A 16,798-nucleotide genomic window follows, 5' to 3' on the forward strand; every position below is an offset into this window, starting at 1 on the left:
TTCACTGTCATCGTATTGGCCATGTAGCCCGTTACTGCGATACTCGCTGGTCCTCGCCACCTCGGACGTCGTCTGCCCCATACCGCCGACAGGACAGCACCCGCTTCACACCTCCGACCCAGTTTTCTTCCCCCTACGTCTACCCACGGTTCGGCAGCCGCTCACCGTCGCCGCATGGTCATCAGTCGCGCTCTCCTCCACACCGTCGCCAGTCGTCTCGCTCGCCGCAGAATCGCCGGCCGTCATCCCCGTTTAATCCTGCTCCTGCCTATTCGGAAAACTAAACAGTGCAGCGCCCGGAGGTGACGCTGCATTGTCGACTTCTTCCACAAATCCTCTCTTGACGCTTTTGACGAGACGAAGTTTACTAGACGTTGACGTTGATGGTGTGCCTATTTCAGCCCTTATCGACACTGGAGCTCACATTTCCGTAATGAGCGCAAACCTTCGCCGCCGCCTGTATAAAGTATTCACGCCTGCCGCTTCCAGCACACTCCGCGTCGCCGATGGAGGCACTCCTGCCGTTCCTGCTCTCCATGTACGTTTCGTCAGATCACCGCGACTGGGACAACGCACTCCCATTTGTCACCTTTGCTTATAACTCTTCACGACATGACACAGCTGGTTATTCCCCGTTCTATTTGCTATTTGGCCGACATCCAGCGTTACCATTCGACACTCTGCTTCCTCCGTCCAGACCCTTGTCTACTGCATACGCCGGCGACGTCCTTGTTCGAGCCCATGCAGCCCGTCAGCTCGCCCGTGACCGACTGCCTTTGTCGCAAGAACATCTAAAAAAGATCGTTATGATAGCCGACATCGAAGCGTTCACTTCACACCGGGATCTCTGGTACTCCTCTGTCACCATGCCGCCAGGTCGGCTTATCAGAGAAGCTTCTCTGCCGTTACAATGGCCCCTATAAAGTACTCCGCCAACTCAGCGACGTGAACTATGAGATCGCACCCCTGGGCACAGCCTCTTCGACCTCCTCACTCCAGACGGATGTTGTGCACGTTTCCCGACTGAAACCGTATTGCTCTGCTAGCTCTTCGTCGCCATAACAAACGCCGCGACGGCGCTTCCGCCGCGGGAGAGTGACGTTACGGTGCGACATGGGCTCTCCGAAGATAAAAAAGACGAGAAAACGTGAAGCGCTTGCGCGTGGTGCTCATCAGCCATATTGTATTGGCTGCCGATTCACTGGCATAAATATCTATTAAATCCGCATCTCGCCTCCGTCACAATATCCTTACCACTAGGCTACACAACCATTCTTGATAAGTGTGAAGACGTGAATATCAAAACCATGGGAATGTATCATGCCCGCCGTGTAAAACAAATGTAGAAAGTCATGTTTCACGGAATTTTGTGGTAAGGCATCCAAAGCTCTCTGCAGAGCGCGGTGTAGAGAGGGCATCGACGATTGTACACATCAGTAGAATTGTTTCTTTGCGAGAATTTAATGCCAAACAGGCGTTTCGGTGGTCCGCTTGAGGTGGCTGTTAGAGATGCTCAATAAAGAGTGGAAGCGCGCATTGCTGCGCCACCCGGTGGGTTGTCTGACCATTACTTGCTCACCCGCAAAACGGTTCGAGTGGTCGCTCTTTACGAAAGCATGTTTATCCATGGTGACCGGGAATCGAGCCCGCGCCCTCGCTCTTTGCAGAGCAATACCATATCCGCTAAGCTATCACGACAGCTTATTTTGCTCTAAAGATAGGTGTTATTATAGGGGATAGCATTAGCAACCATTTGAAAACGTATGCTATGGAGGAAAGAAGTCAATAGACGAGACGTGAAGGATAAACACGGCGCTGATTCTTCCTCTGCGCTCAAGGGGCCGAGTATATAGTGCTGCAATTGAAGTTAATGCATCCATACTTGTAGTTTGTGCTTTTAGTTCACGTCACGCCACATGACGTGACTGCGAGGCGCCGCGCCTTCACGAAGCCGATGCCCACACCGGGTGGACCCCGGCCGCCGACGCGGAACCTCTTGTGGGCGACTCTATACGCCAGCGTGCGGCATTTCATTTGGCACCATCGTAGGTGCACCTCCCTCGTGGCCGTGCGTGCTGGAGGCCATCCGACGGACGTCGATGGATTGCACCGATCGGTCTCTCTTTCGCGTTTTACTCGGTTACTTATTAACCAGTACTCGAGAATCATCAATTGCTGCTGGGCTAGTTGGTGCGACATTTGGAAGGAAGACGAGCGCTGAAGCATGGTGCGGTAAGAAGAGAAGACGTGGGTACGGAAAAAAAAAAAGACTCACTTGCAACTAAGTTTTTATTTCTCGGGATCGAATCCCGACCATGGCGGCCGCATTTCAGTGAAGGCGAAATGCTCGAGGCCCGTGTACTTATATTTACGTGCGTGTTAAAGAACAGCCGATGGTCAAAATTTCCGGACCCCCTTACTACGGCGTCCCTCATAATCATGTCGTGGTCTTGAGACGTGAAAACCCCACAGTTATTATTTTAATAACTAACTTTCATTGAAGAATCCTGTTTCCACGAGCGTTTTTTTTTTTTTTCTGCGCATCAACCGAGCACGGTTCACTTTTCTACAGCGAAGCCGTATGTGACTAAGTTCTGGCGGATCCCGCCCGTAGACAAAATACGCGTAGAACAGCAACTTTCGGCGTCCCTCGCGCATCGCCCTTCGCCACAGCAGCCCCTCGCCCTCTCGCCATCGCCGATGCATCCTTCACGGGTGTCGCAATACTTCGCCGCAACCCGCCACGGTGGTCTAGTGGTTATGGTGCGCAAGTGCTGACCCGCAGGTCGCGGGATGGAATCCCGGCCGCGGCGGCCGCATTTTCGATGGAGGCGAAAATGCTCGAGTCCCGTGTACTTATATTTAGGTGCACGTTAAAGAACCCCAGGTGGTCGAAATTTCAGGAGCCCTCCACTACGGCGTCTCCCATAGTAATGTCGTGGTTTTGGGGCGTAAAGCCTGAACAATTATTAGTGATACTCGGCGGTGGCACTTCCTACCAATCGTGGTGCCCCTTTGTCTCGTGACGTAGAGATCGCGATAGTGGACGCAAAGACGACGTGAAGCCACTGCCGCAGGACGTGCAGCCGCCAGCTTCCATTTTCACGGTAGTGGAAGGGCTGATTTTTTTTTTTTTCGTATCCACAATAATAGGAGCATGAACAAGGCAAGCGGGTCGCGCAGGTGCTATTGTGAATATTGTCAGCGTCTATAAATACAAACATGTTATCGCCTAAGCACTACAACAAATGTTGCTATCTCTTCTATTCAGTCGCTTTATACACCACTCACATGCCTACTTTATCCTCCACTTGTTTTTATTTGGTAAAAAGGGCGAACCAGACTCGGTATATGAGCAGAAAAGCACTCTTGCTGACATTTCACTTCTATGAAAAGTTAGTCGCAAGCGAGCGTCTGTCTTACTTACGTCTTATCTCATTTCGGAACCACACTCCAGCGCTCATCTTTCCTGCATTACTCAAGAGGAGACGACAGTGACTAAATTGTAGGCCTTCGCGACGAAGCGATCGGAGATCGCAGCATATTCACACGCATCGCCGGGTCGTACACCGCGTACCGGCAATGAGGCAATGATTAGTTCACAAAAGTAAGCATCAAATGTGTCGAATAAGAACAAAGCTAGGAACGGTTTAACCTAATGCCCGTCTGAAGAACTCGGACTCGTTTAGACGGGGTTTGCAAAACGCGCTCTCTCGAGCGACCGTTTGCTCGGCAGATAATGCGCACGAAGATCGAAAACCTCCCTTGTCGGAGGCTTCAACAAACGCATCAATCTTCTCTGTGCGCCGCTGTTTGCTGGCGTGTCACATTCAGGACGGTATAGTTGACAAACGCGCGCGTCTCGCGCACAACAGGCTACGCGAGCCTTTTGTTCCCAGCGTACACGCTGGTTTTCTGCCACGCTCGCGACACTGGCAGAGCGAACTTGAACTATCTATTGTATACAACACTTACAGGCAGCGAAGTATGACGAGACGCAAATGACGCGTTAACAACCAAACGAGACGAAAGAGAGATGAGGGGGAGAGGGGGGAGGGTATCGGGGTATCGGAATTCCCGATGCATTTGGCCGAGCAGAAATTTTACTAGCGACAGCGGTTTTCTGCGTGACGCTATACAACTCGCTCTGGCCAAGCGAGCGCACGCGAGTAGCGCGAAAAGAACGAGAAACGAAAAGAACAAAAGGTTGCGCGGAGAAATCGGGAGCGCGGGTGTAAAGCAGCGTCACGCGAAGTGTCACTCGCTTCATCTCGCCCGACAGACAGCCACAAGTGTGCGACGACCGCCGTCGGTTGCCTGGGAATGAAAGCAGGATGGGAAAGGGGGCCGTACAACGTATAGCACGTCCACCAAACAAGCCGGCTTCTTTGTCCGCAACGCTAGCCAAATTTACCCGCGCGGTAGGGAGAAGTTGGCCGAGAAGGAAACAAAAAAAAAAATAAAGAGAGGAAGTGAGGCGCGCCGCTTCGAGAAAACTGGACGTAGTCACTAAGTGGGCTCGTACTATGCAATGCGCGGCCCCTTCTTTCTGTCGCGCGTTTCCAAGAAGCGTGGCGGCTTGGGCTAGTTGGTAGGTCATGACGAGGTCTGTATAGCGCAAACTGAGGACGAAGAAGACAGAATAGGCGAGGACGAGCGCTAAGCCCCCACCACTGGCACGTGGGGAAAGAGTGCGTAAGCGCTCGTCCTTAATATAAAGGTAGAGCGCAAGAAAAGGCTGGACGAGAGAGACGAGAAGGCGGGACGGGCGCTCACTACCAACTGGTTTATTAGGGGGAAAAAATGAGGGAAATATACAGTCAGTACTTGACAAGCGCGCCTGCGCACTTTAAGACAAGTGAACCAACTCGCCCAGCAAATCATTCTCTTAGCGCTAGTCCCCGTCTGTTCTTCTGTCTTCTTCGTCCTCAGTTTGCGGTATACAGCCTTCATCATTCCAACACGCATTCGTCATCTTCGTCCTCAAAACTCTTCGGGACAATCAGGGAGTAGTTGTCGCGGGACAGCGGCTAAGGAGCGCCGGCGTTAGGCCCCCTACCGCTGGCACGTGGGGAGGGAAGCAGCAGGCAACAGTTGCGCGCGACTCACTCACCGCTGGTGCCGTCCGGCCGCGCTGCGGTCCGCCGTTCTGCAGGCATGCCGCTGCCGCCCTCCTCCCTCCGCCGCCGCCGCCGTCGCAGTGGCCCCGGGCGCAGGCGCCGAGCGCGCGCGGCACACCGGCCACAAGCAGCAGCAGCAGCAGCAGCAGCAGCAAGCGGGCGCTGCGAGGCTCCTCAGCACGCGAACGCCGGGCCCGCCGACTACGGTGCGGCACCTAGCGCCGCCCCGGGGCCGCCGAGCGCAGCGCACCGCCCCCCGATTGAACGGTGCGAGCGCGAAGACGAAGGCTCGGTGCACTCGAGGGGAGTTTTCCCGACCAAAAAATTAGCGGAGGCAAACTCTGGAGCTAGTGTCTGCGGAGACGAGTAAAAGATGGCTGAGTGAATGGTGATGGGAAAAAAAGTGGTACAAGCGCGCAACAAAGCAAGGTTACTACTGTTAACAATACAGTGTGGCTTAACAATATATATAAGTTTGATATAAGCACTTTTTAATGTTCTAAATAACTAGCTTGGCGTTAGCCTGCATGTGTTATACCAGGCTCGTTTCAATGGGGACACTCGTAGCGACTGTGTCAACTTCTGCTTTTTCAGTGCTGCATCGAGGAAAAACTTGTGTGATGGCTGTTTTAATAATAACAATTTTAATGTGAAATCCTTATACATCGCATGAAGCGAAATGTGATTTAATATTATTTATTATTATTACGTGATTTTAATAATAATTGTTAGGGTTTGACGTCCCAAAACCACGATATGATTACGAGAGACGCCGTAGTGGAGGGCTCCGGAAATTTCGATCACCTGGGGAACGTGCACCTAAATATCAAGGTACACGGGCCTCAAGCATTTTCGCCTCCATCGAAAATGCGGTCGCTGCGACCGGGATTCGATCCCGCGACCTTCGGGTCTGCAGTCGAGTCAGCACGTGATTGATAGCGTGTAAGAAGAAAATTAGTTGAAGAAAAGACGAGCAGCCAGCCTTGGCAAGCGAACTCTCCGTGAAGCCATTTCGTTCGTTTTCTTTTTTTTTTTTGCCTTGTTTGTTTTTCATAGTGTTAGACCAGCGCGTGACTGCTGACAGAGACGACTCGTTCAGCTAAAGTAAGCGGTATCCGCGTATTGACCAAAATATTTGGTTACCAGTAGTTTTTTGTTTGTTTGTTTGTTTGTTTGTTTGTTTGTTTGTTTGTTTGTTTGTTTGTTTGTTTGTTTGTTTGTTTGTTTGTTTGTTTGTTTGTTTGTTTGTTTGTTTGTTTGTTTGTTTGTTTGTTTGTTTGTTTGTTTGTATACGATAGCTGTGCTCGGCTTCACTGTCACAGCAATCTGCCTGCAGAGTGAGACCATTTGAAGTCTACCAAGCACTCTGACGTTTCGATCATGTGTTGGGCCAGTAGGTTTGACTGCGATCAGTCGTGTCAGGAAATTCTCTCTCTTAAATGCTTCGTTTTTCCGTGAAGGATGGCTAGCACGCGGATTTGCCCAAACTTCGTCCTTCAGGGTTTAAACGTCGTTGAGGCTGGGTAGACGAATTAATTTCTGACCAAACATCAAGTTCTGAATGTAAAAATTCGCAAAGGTTATATGTAAGTGGAAACACATTACCTGCGCGGTTTTAAAAAAGTATAGGTTATTTGAAACTTCGAATGGTGAGGCGCATTAGCTCGGGAACATCCGAAGACTCTCGCATGAAGATCGCAAACTAACGTGCAGTACGCATAACTACCGCGGGAACTCAGCAGTCGAAACACCACGGTTCGCTCCAGTAATATTAGCAGGAAACTCTATGGCAACTCCGCTACGTTACAGGCAGGCTTTCGCACGTTGTTTTCACTACGAGGATAGGCGTTCGCAGGGTTCACCATTAGCGGAGGGGGGGAGGGGGGAGGGCATGTTTCACCGCAGCTCCCCCCTCCCCCGCCCACACTGGACGAGTCTGAAAGAAAACGAGCTTCAAAATGGGTGCAGAAATGAAAGTCGAAGCGATGTCGGGCTTCTCCGCAACGGCCTTCCTTTGGTCCCCGCGGCTTTCCAGGGTAAAGGTGAGAAATAAACAGTCCTTGCAATGCAATGTCGCGGGTCCTCGGCCGCAGTTGTCGTCAGAAACCTACATGGCCATAACAGCGCACTTTAAACAATGACGGGATACGTTCGACTGAGCGAAGGTATGGGGCAGACTTGGCTCCCCCCTTCGATTATTAGCCCTCTGCGCGCACGCTTATGCCCACGAGTTCATGACAGTGGCAGATGCAACCTCAATGCTGCGACCACGGGGACCGTACCGTAATGACCATGCAAAATACAAGACCGTAGGCGTGCAAACATGGTCATAAGAGAGAAATCAGGACAACAGAAGCGCCAGGCCTTCTCTCTTGTGTCCGTGTTCGCTAGCCCACCGTCCTTCATCACGAATCCCCGCCAACTAGCTTAGCTTTTTATCGTTCTCCACCATACAGAGTCTAGAAGCAAGTGCATCTGAACCGGTTGGTTCATGATTCGGGTAGCAACAACGCTAAGTGAAAGGACGTAAGAAAGATCGAGACAGAGCATAGCTGACACATGCCAGCGCCGTCGTACATATGTCCCTTTGTTATGTCACGCTCCGTCGCGCTGTTTCTTACCAAAATTATACGCCCACTCTTGCAGCCGAAACGCGCACATTTCCTGCGATATTTTCGAAATCCGTGCGCTGCGATAAAAAAAGTTATTTCATAAGTTCTATCTTTCCTATTTCCTCGTCATATAGAGAGGGTTAAAATAAGGTCGAGCGCGCGTCACAATGTCGACGCGATAAGGACCACGACCGTTGTCGTCGACATAACTATAGAGCTCACACGTAGCCCATTTCTCGAGCTTTTAAGCCCCCCGCCCCCCCCCACCCGGTCGCAGTGAAATGCGACGGCAGATTCCTCCTCCGCTCGATCGGAACGAGCTACCTAAATCGTCGGCCCGATCGATGGGAATTTCGCGGATACAAATCTACCGACGGAAAGCGAAGTGCCCCGTTATTCCGCGTCGCTCCGGAGGTTATCACGTCCGCAGCCCGTTCCGACACGGCATATCTAATTTGCCTAGGGTGTGCGTTTCTTTCTTTTCTACTTATATTCTCACGTCCGTTTATAGACCCGGACTGCAGTGCGCAACTGTGACACAAAGAAGAGAAGGGCACGTACTTTGTGCTATGGTGGCGCAAATGTAAACAGCGGCTATGTGCAACATAGCAACAACCGTTGATCCTCTATGGACAGTGCTTCTTAGCGCAAAAAAAAGAAAGTAAAACAGACAGAGTTTGCATACGTTTGCAGTAGAATGCAAAATTGGGCTAGTTGGAATATTTGCATGGTTGATGCAGCGCTAAAACACACGTGGAACAGAGAGCACTGCGCCCGTCCTGTGCTGTGTTTGTGCACGCAGCGCTCGTCCTGTGCTCTCTGACCACGCAGCGTGCAATGGAACGTAAAATTATATGAATAAAATTAAGAGATCGGAGGATGGCAGAATGGGTCAGGAAACAATCAGAGGTTGCGGATAGCCTATATAGTTGACATCAAGCGAACGAAATGGACCTGCGCTGGCCACGTAATGCGCAGAACAGACAACAGGTGGACAGTAAGAGCAACACAACGGTTACCAAGGGATGGGAAGCGCAGTAGAGAAAGGCAGAGAGTTAGATGCAGCGACGAAATTAAGAAGTTCGCAGGAACAAAGTGGAATCAGCTCGCACACGATAGGGTGAACTGGAGACCACTGGGAGAGGCCTTCGTCCTGCAGTGGACTAAAAGAGGCCGAGAATGATTGTGATGATGAATACCAATGCGGCGTAACAGAGATGAGTTTGCGCAGCGTTACACAGTGTAACCTAGGGCATGCCGCTTCGTAATTCTCACTATTCGTAACTCGTAATTCTCAGCATCACTACTGCCAAAGCCAGGGTCGACAGCGACGTGCCGCTCTATACCGATGACGTCATACGGGACGTATCACGTGACCAGGGGCGTAGCCAAGGGGGGTGTTGGGGGGTTCAAACACCCCCCCCCCCCCCCCGAAATTTTTCAGTTTTGCTTGTGTACATATACACGCACACACACAAACGCACGCACGAACATACATAAAGTATGGTTGAACCCCCCCCCCCCCGAAAAAAATTTCTGGCTACGCCCCTGCACGTGACTCTCCTGGGCCCGTATTCTCAAAAGGCGACAATCGCAAAAGTATCGCCTTTGGTGCGCGCTGATTGGCTATTGAGCAAACCGGAAAAGTTAGCGCGCCATCTGGTAATTCCGCCGACGTCAATTTTGCGTCATGGTGCTCGACGGTGCTCTCGACATATTTGCAATAAACGAAGGCACCGTTAACCGTCGGTTCGTGGTGAAGTCTAGCATTTCAGTGACGGAGGCGGTAGCTTCTACTATTCAATCCTCGGTGGATATACAGAGCATTTTTTACGCTGACTTTCATCGAGCATTACCTTGGGGTGTTATTAGCACTCGTTCTTTGCCAGCGCGTGTTTGTTTCGTGGTTTGAACGTCCCAGGAACATGAACCGTGCGTTGCTCGCGTGGCTTATCGCGAGCCGGCAACATGTTGAGATCCTGAGACGATGTCGCTGCGGCGGCACGCTACAGCTGAACTCTCCGAGTACGCCGTGTTGAATTCTCAACGAAAATACGTTTCACGCAAAGTTGCATTCTTTAAATATTATACGGTGCATAAATAATCGAACAAAAAAAAAACGTTAAAAGCACTTTCAACACGTCTTATACTTCAAGTAGCCACAGCCAAGCCGGCCAAGCCTGGCCACTGCGTAGAAGCAGCAGCACACGCTCGAAAACGCCGCACTCGGGTTGCTCTGCGCTCGTACGGTGCGCTCACTCCTGGGTTGTGAGACATTCCTACTACCAACGGCCAGTTGCAACAATGACGTCACAGGCAAGTGTTTTTTTTTTTTTTTACTTATTGAGCGCATCAAATTCTACGTCACCAAACGCGATACTATCGCCTTTTGCGATCGTTTGAGACTACGGGCCCTGCATTTAAGGGCGAATGGAAGTTCCGCTGCTGCGCTCTTTAGGGTACGGAAACGCGCCACGGTGTAGCCGGAAGTGACGTCTGCTTCGACGTCCATGTCACGTCACGTTATCACATGACGTCACCACTCGGCCGTGTGACATGCTTTACTGCATGATAACGCCGACGCTCGTCGGACGGACACCGGAACTTTCGCTTCATGCGAGATATAAGGCTTTCGCATTGAAAAAAAAAGCTGTAGCAAAGTTTCTAGAAGGGATTTGTCGCAGCGCGCGAAATATTTAATGAAATGATGCAGAGCGTTATTATAATACACGTGTATTAATTTATTACGAGTAGCCGATAGTATTAAACAGTTAGCCAACCCTTAGTCAATATTAACCAATATCAACTAGTGCTGGTGCTACGCCAGTAAACGCGGTAGGCTCAACACAGCCTGTGCATGTTTGTCAGAAGTAATTGCTATTGCCGTGTATATTTTGTTTTGCTTGCAGTTTAATATATCAGTTCGTGCGCCCCAGTTTACTACATCATTAGGGATCTCTTCCCTAATCTCGCTCCGAGTTTTTTTTTTTTTAGTGCTGACCTAAATACTGCCCCTAAAACCTTAGCTCACTTCTCATGAATTAATTCGCATTCAAACTAATCCGGCATTCGCGACTGCATCGCACTTTACGTTCACGAAGTTGTTTTAGCATGCAGGCCCCGATAATCAATTTATTACGGTAGTTAGTATATCGCCAAATCTCTGTCGACTGCCTCGTTTCACCTGCAAAACGAACCTTGAATTGAAAGAAAGGGCGTACATTACGTACACGTACATTACGAAATCAAAGAAAGAACAATGATAGAGCTCAATCCATCTCTCCTGTGTGTGCGTGTCTCTTATTTTTTTTCCTGGGAGGCCAAACCAACAAGTCTTGATTTCTCGCCAGGTGAAATCGACACCGATACCACGACGTTAGACCCTTCAGTGGAAACTGAGCTTTGACAATAAAGGAAAGAATGCGGATCCACCCCGGTGCTGTACGCCGCGTTGTCAGTTTTATTCGGTTCAGTGAAGACTCGAGAGCTTCCGTGTCACTCGATCGGTAACGAATTCCGGCTGCTTGTTACAGATTAGGGAGGACGGGCTCGCCCACTGTACGCAACTATAATCCTTCCGCGATGCTTCCATTCGGTCGTGCTCCGTGAGGAGGAGAGATGCCGGACAAGGGAGCATTCCTTTCTGCTAGTTCTCTACTTACGGTTGACCGACACGTACGACTCATAGCTTTCGCCCCACTGCGCGCATTTGGTGAGACAAGAGAGCCGAGCCAATCCGAAGTGGTGATCAAGCGGGAGCCAATACAGGAAGAATTGGCGCACACTCTTGACAAAGACAAGACGAGGAACAAAAGAACAGGCGCGAACTTGCAACCAATTTTGTTTTATTTCTTTTGGAGCGGTCAAGCGGAAACCACGATGCCCCCGTAGAACAATCAGTAGGAAAGAAGAATGAAAATTATTCGCCGTATAGTTGTAAAAAGAATGGAGGGGAGGGGGGTGGAGGCCTTGTCTAGATTGAGTCGCCAAATGCGCCATTCGACAACGCGGGTTCGTTAAGCGAGGAACGAAATTCTCGCAGACGTTCGAGGCGGTGGAGCTGCAGCCTCGCGTTAACTGGGCGTAGGGATGTGGCCGCCGCTCTTTTGCGGCCGCAAGCCAGATCGCCCGATTTGTTTTTCTTTCTCTTTTTTCTTTCTTTCTTTCTCTCTCTTTCTTTTCAACTCGCGTCAATCTTTTTCTCATTCGTCGCGCAGACTGTCTGGTATCTGCGATAACGACACAATGATTCGCGAGAGAGATAGAAACAAAATTTAACCGCTAAACGAACAAACAAAAAAGAAACCCTCCGGAGGTCTTTCGTGATAACACTTCAAAAGTACTTTAAATGCGATTAGCACTTTTTTTTCGCGAGTGTGCGACTACTTAATTACTTAAAAGCATTCGCTTGTAGCCAACTAAACATGCGTTCTAGACACTGTCGTCTTTGACTTCTCTATCGTCTTCTCAAAAAAAAGAAGAGTATTTTTTAAGTGCTCATTGACTACGTGAGCTCAATAAATGTGTCTACAACAGACGTGTTAATTTTGCTTATTGACGTCTATTGCAGGTGTTAAATTGTAGTATATTCCAAACACTGACGTCAGCACGCGGGCGATAGCGTAGGAGTACGTGTTCTGATGGTACTGCTGGTAGTTCTAATAAGTTCTAGCAGTTCTAGCAGTGTCCGTTCCAGTTATCCTATAATCTAAAACATTATGTGAGAGGTTCAAGTTCAACTGCAAGACACTTTCACAGAGAAGTTGTGTATGACTAGGTTCTGTCGGATTGCGTCCGTAGACAAAAGAAACGCAGAACATTTTTTATGCGCCCCGCACCACAAGTTCCTTAGCTCGCCACCTCCGATGACTCTTTCACAGGTGTCGCGATGCTCTGCGGCGGCACTTCCCAGTCACTGTGCCCCTTGGTTTCGGGGCGTATACAGATCGCGCCAGCGCAGTTATCGGCACTTGCCCTTTGGACACGCTATGGAACGGACGCGTGTCGTTCGCTCGGAGGAAGAACAGCGGGAATCGAAGGAGCAATACAGCGCACAGAAGCGGGAATGGGCGCGAAAACGACGTAAAGCCGCTGCCGCAGAACGTGCAGCCGCTGGCCTCAATCTTCACAGAAGGGAAAGAGCTCTGAATTTTTCTCGTAGCTCCCGGTTGAATAGTAGTGTTTTAGCAGTGCTGGTTTACTGTGTGGTAAGTATACAGCAATACCGTACCGTCGTGGTCGGCACGTAGCTTTCGTAGTCTGCAAGACCTGTATCAGCCATGGTTATCATCGTCTCATCAGGTTACCGTGCGGATCGAGCGACTAGAGCAGCCGAAACGTTTGCAGATCGTGGTACGCTTACACGGGACGGTAACTCCGTAGCGAAAACGGCACTGCCTAGTGCCGACACCCTAGTGGCAACCCTAGTGGCAACGGATACACCTTAGTGGCAGTGGATATGAAATTCGTGACCCCAACCGCTTAATTACGAACGATGTTACGAGCGCAATCCCTAATGACGCAAGGCTTACAGAGGCGCGAGGCGCACAGAGCGAAGGATAGCGAAGGATATACACGTTTCCAGTGCACCACTTTCGGATGCCACACGTCAAGAGTGCATGTGCTTCCTAGGTAACCCCCAGTACTCACCTCCATGTGATTCCCTCTCACTGAGAAGTACGTCCACAATCACAGTTCTTTCTTTTCTCAAAGTTTTTTTTTTTTTAGATCGCGCATTTAAACGAAAAATTTTCAGGGCTTTTCCGGTTGCGCGCTACTCCAGGTGAAAAATATCGCTAAAAATTTGCCGTGGTTGGACGTGGTTAAACCAAGTTTGTCGAGCGATAGCTCGGATTTGCTTGCTTTGGAAAAATACGAGACCAGAAGCTTGCAGATAGAGCGATCGTAAACTTTAATTCTGAGCAAGCGCAGTGTGTTACTCACCTCACCTATATATATACTCACCTTGATCCCTTGTTGGGCGGCCTCCTCATTCCCTGCAGCCGCGGGCCATGGCCATCTCTCGTACCCGTTTTTTTTCTTTTTTTTTTTTCAGGCTGCGCTGATTATTCGGGTCCGGGTCTGATAGTTCGCAAATATTTAACGTTATTGCATGTCTAGGCATGGTTCGCTTTATTGCATGGTTTAGGCAAGGTCGACGGGTGTGCCTACCGACGCTGCGACTACACGCCATCGCAACAAGCAAGCCAATCTGTTGCACCAATAACACAACACACAGATGCTGCCCGGCGCCGTCGGCGCTCTCGGCGCGAACGCGCAGTGAATGGATGGATGGATGGATGGATGGATGGATCATATGAGCGCACCCTTTATAACGGGACGGTGACATGCGCGCCACCAGACTTGACAAAAAATAAAAAGCTTTTTCTTTTTTCTCAAGTTGTCGTAATGCCTCGTCTACTACCATTGAATCAATCTTACTATAGATAAAAAAAAAATTCACAGCCCAATTCTCTGCCTCTTACGGCAGAATGTCCTTACTTTTCCCACTATTTATTTTTTGTCCTTTGTCTCTAGTTTTCTGCCACATGGATGCAGCCTGCGCCTCTGGCGGTGACGGCACGAAATACTCGCCTTGAACCGCTGTTCGTTTTTTGCGAACGCGCAGAACTAGTGCTCGCCGAAGGTTTTTCGCCGGCGTGGACCTTGGCGCTGCTTGCAGCTCAAACGCATTGCGTTTTCTGAGTTTGTACAGGAAGGAGTAGGGATATCGCTATAATAAAATTCTGCACAGGTCACAGTGACACAAGGTACGACGTCTGTTTGACTATTCCACCGTACCTCGTCTGCAGCATCACCGCATCCAGCCTCTCGAAAACTCGAGCCTTAGCTATGGTTGATCTCGATAACTGCCGTCAGTCCTCCGGTATCTCGATCGACCTTGGTATCTCTGTGTGATGCTATAGACCCTTTCACTGTTTACAAACAAAGCTGCTGGACGGCTTCCGGTTTTGTGCGCCGGCGTAGCCGAGTAGCGTTGGCGAGGAACAAAAGCCTTAGCGAGTAACCGGCACATTTTCAACACTTCTTTCACTGTGTCTGGCCAAATATTTTAAATAAATATTTTTCTAAGCTGCACACACAACATTATAAGAGTTAGTCCTTCACTTTAAGCGCCTTCTTTTTACCTGAAAGCGGAAAAAGAGTATTGCCTTACTCTGGCACAACTTCAAAAGCACGCTTTCTGCTTTGGCGTTAGAGAGTGATAATTGAAGTGACCGGAAGTTTCTTGGGCGCAACACCTGCTGCTGCTATCGCAATCTTGAAACCGACTTTTACAGCGCGCCGCGAACAGTTATGCCGTATATAGTAGTGTAGACAGTACTCAGAATCGACCGCATTATATTGTAACCTTATTGGCCAAGAAATTTGTGGAGCATATTCAATGCTATCATCATAAATAAATTTTCAGGACTACCTAATAGGCAAAGTGTCGGTGAAAAAGTGAAATTTCTCGCTAAAATGACAGTAACATTACGGAAGCGAATATCAATAAATGAAACGTACACTAAAGTGACCCCATCCCCGGACCCAGCCGGTATGTTTGACATAATTAGCGACAAACCCGGCGCCAGCGAATGTACAGAAATGCGGGTGTACACAAATAGGCCCTCAAAAGTGTGCCGGTCACGTGCGTTTTCGTATGCGTCGTTTTCAAATGAATGATGAGAGATCGCGGGCTTGTCGGCGATCAATCGTTTCTTATATGGAAATCTTATCTTTCATCGAGGTCATCTGCCATTTAACGTGTGCGCATTTCATTGTCGCCTTTCGTTGTTGCACTTCGTTGTTGCACACGCGACCGTCGTTGTTGCCTGTAGCAACAGAAGCGCTGCGCCGTTAAGCACGTGCAAGAAGGTCCAATTCCCGGCATGTAGGAAAAAAAGTTAGGGAGCATTGCGCAAGCTTTTAAAATGCGGAGATAGATAGATAGATAGATAGATAGATAGATAGATAGATAGATAGATAGATAGATAGATAGATAGATAGATAGATAGATAGATAGATAGATAGATAGATAGATAGATAGATAGATAGATAGATAGATAGATAGATAGATAGATAGATAGATAGATAGATAGATAGATAGATAGATAGATAGATAGATAGATAGATAGATAGATATGCGGCGTTCATTACTATTATTGCCGCCTTTATGTTGCTGTTGCTGTTGTTGATTTTGTTGTTGTTTACAATAACGAAGAGGATGCACACGCGAACGGGAGAGTTGCGCAGGCTGGCGCACGCCGAACGCATATTAATGCAAGCCTTTATCGGGAGAAAGTCCGCAGCAAGAAAAGTAGTGACGAAGGAACAACGTTCACAGCTTGAGATGACGCGCACTAAACCGTGCATTTCTGCCATCCTTTAGTATTCGGAAAGGAGGGGCTTATGGAGACGGTCACGCTGTACAGGCGTCGACCCCGTCCGGGCGTGATTTCGCGAGAACTTTGTGCGGCAGGGTCTTGTCCGAGGGCGAGACAGAAAGGAGCGGGGAGGGAGGGGGAAGGGGAGTGACGCCGGTGGTGCCACTCTCTTCTGGTCGTTCGGTGAACATCTGCGAGGGCAATTTCAGCGTGCATGTTTTCGTTTATGGTCGAGCACTTTGGAAGGCCGAGAGCGACTGCGGAACTGCTCGCATGCCGCCGGGGTAAGCACGCCAGCGCACGGCTGCATTTGACGCAGGCCTGGCCTCGTCAGCAAGAGAAGTTGTGTCTCGTATTTCTCGCGAACTGAACGTCATTCTCGACGAGAAATCGAGCGCGATGCCCGTGTCCCTGCTGGGGAAATGTATACCCATCATAATTATAGGCATCCTCAAAATGTGCAGCTGAAGAAAAAATAATAATCGCTATATAAAGGCGTCTTCTTGTTCGCGTGTCTGACGTAGAGGCAGTGCCAGGGAGAAATGATTCAGCGTGAAGGCAGCAGAAGTCTTATTCAAGTTGGTTGTGAGGCCAAACGGCAAGTTAATAGTGTATACAAGCAACCGTTGGGTGCCTGGAAATGGGAACGTGAACTTGTCTTTGGTAACCACCAAGGAAA

General features: G+C 49.5%; 1 protein-coding gene across 2 annotated transcripts in view; it reads right to left on the reverse strand.

Annotated features, from left to right (window-relative positions):
- LOC119393648 (muscarinic acetylcholine receptor gar-2) overlaps positions 1–5,267 on the reverse strand; it is a 136,467-nt gene extending 131,200 nt beyond the window's left edge. Inside the window, exon 1 of one of the 2 annotated variants that reach the window (XM_037660759.2) lies at positions 5,114–5,267. The gene's annotated coding sequence lies outside the window, so the exon portion shown is untranslated. The remainder of the gene's footprint in view (positions 1–5,113) is intronic. The other variant, XM_037660758.2, reaches the window with a different exon arrangement.
- Positions 5,268–16,798: the final 11,531 nt, after the last annotated feature.

Source organism: Rhipicephalus sanguineus, chromosome 5 (genome assembly GCF_013339695.2).
Source record: "Rhipicephalus sanguineus isolate Rsan-2018 chromosome 5, BIME_Rsan_1.4, whole genome shotgun sequence".
NCBI lineage: Eukaryota > Metazoa > Arthropoda > Arachnida > Ixodida > Ixodidae > Rhipicephalus > Rhipicephalus sanguineus.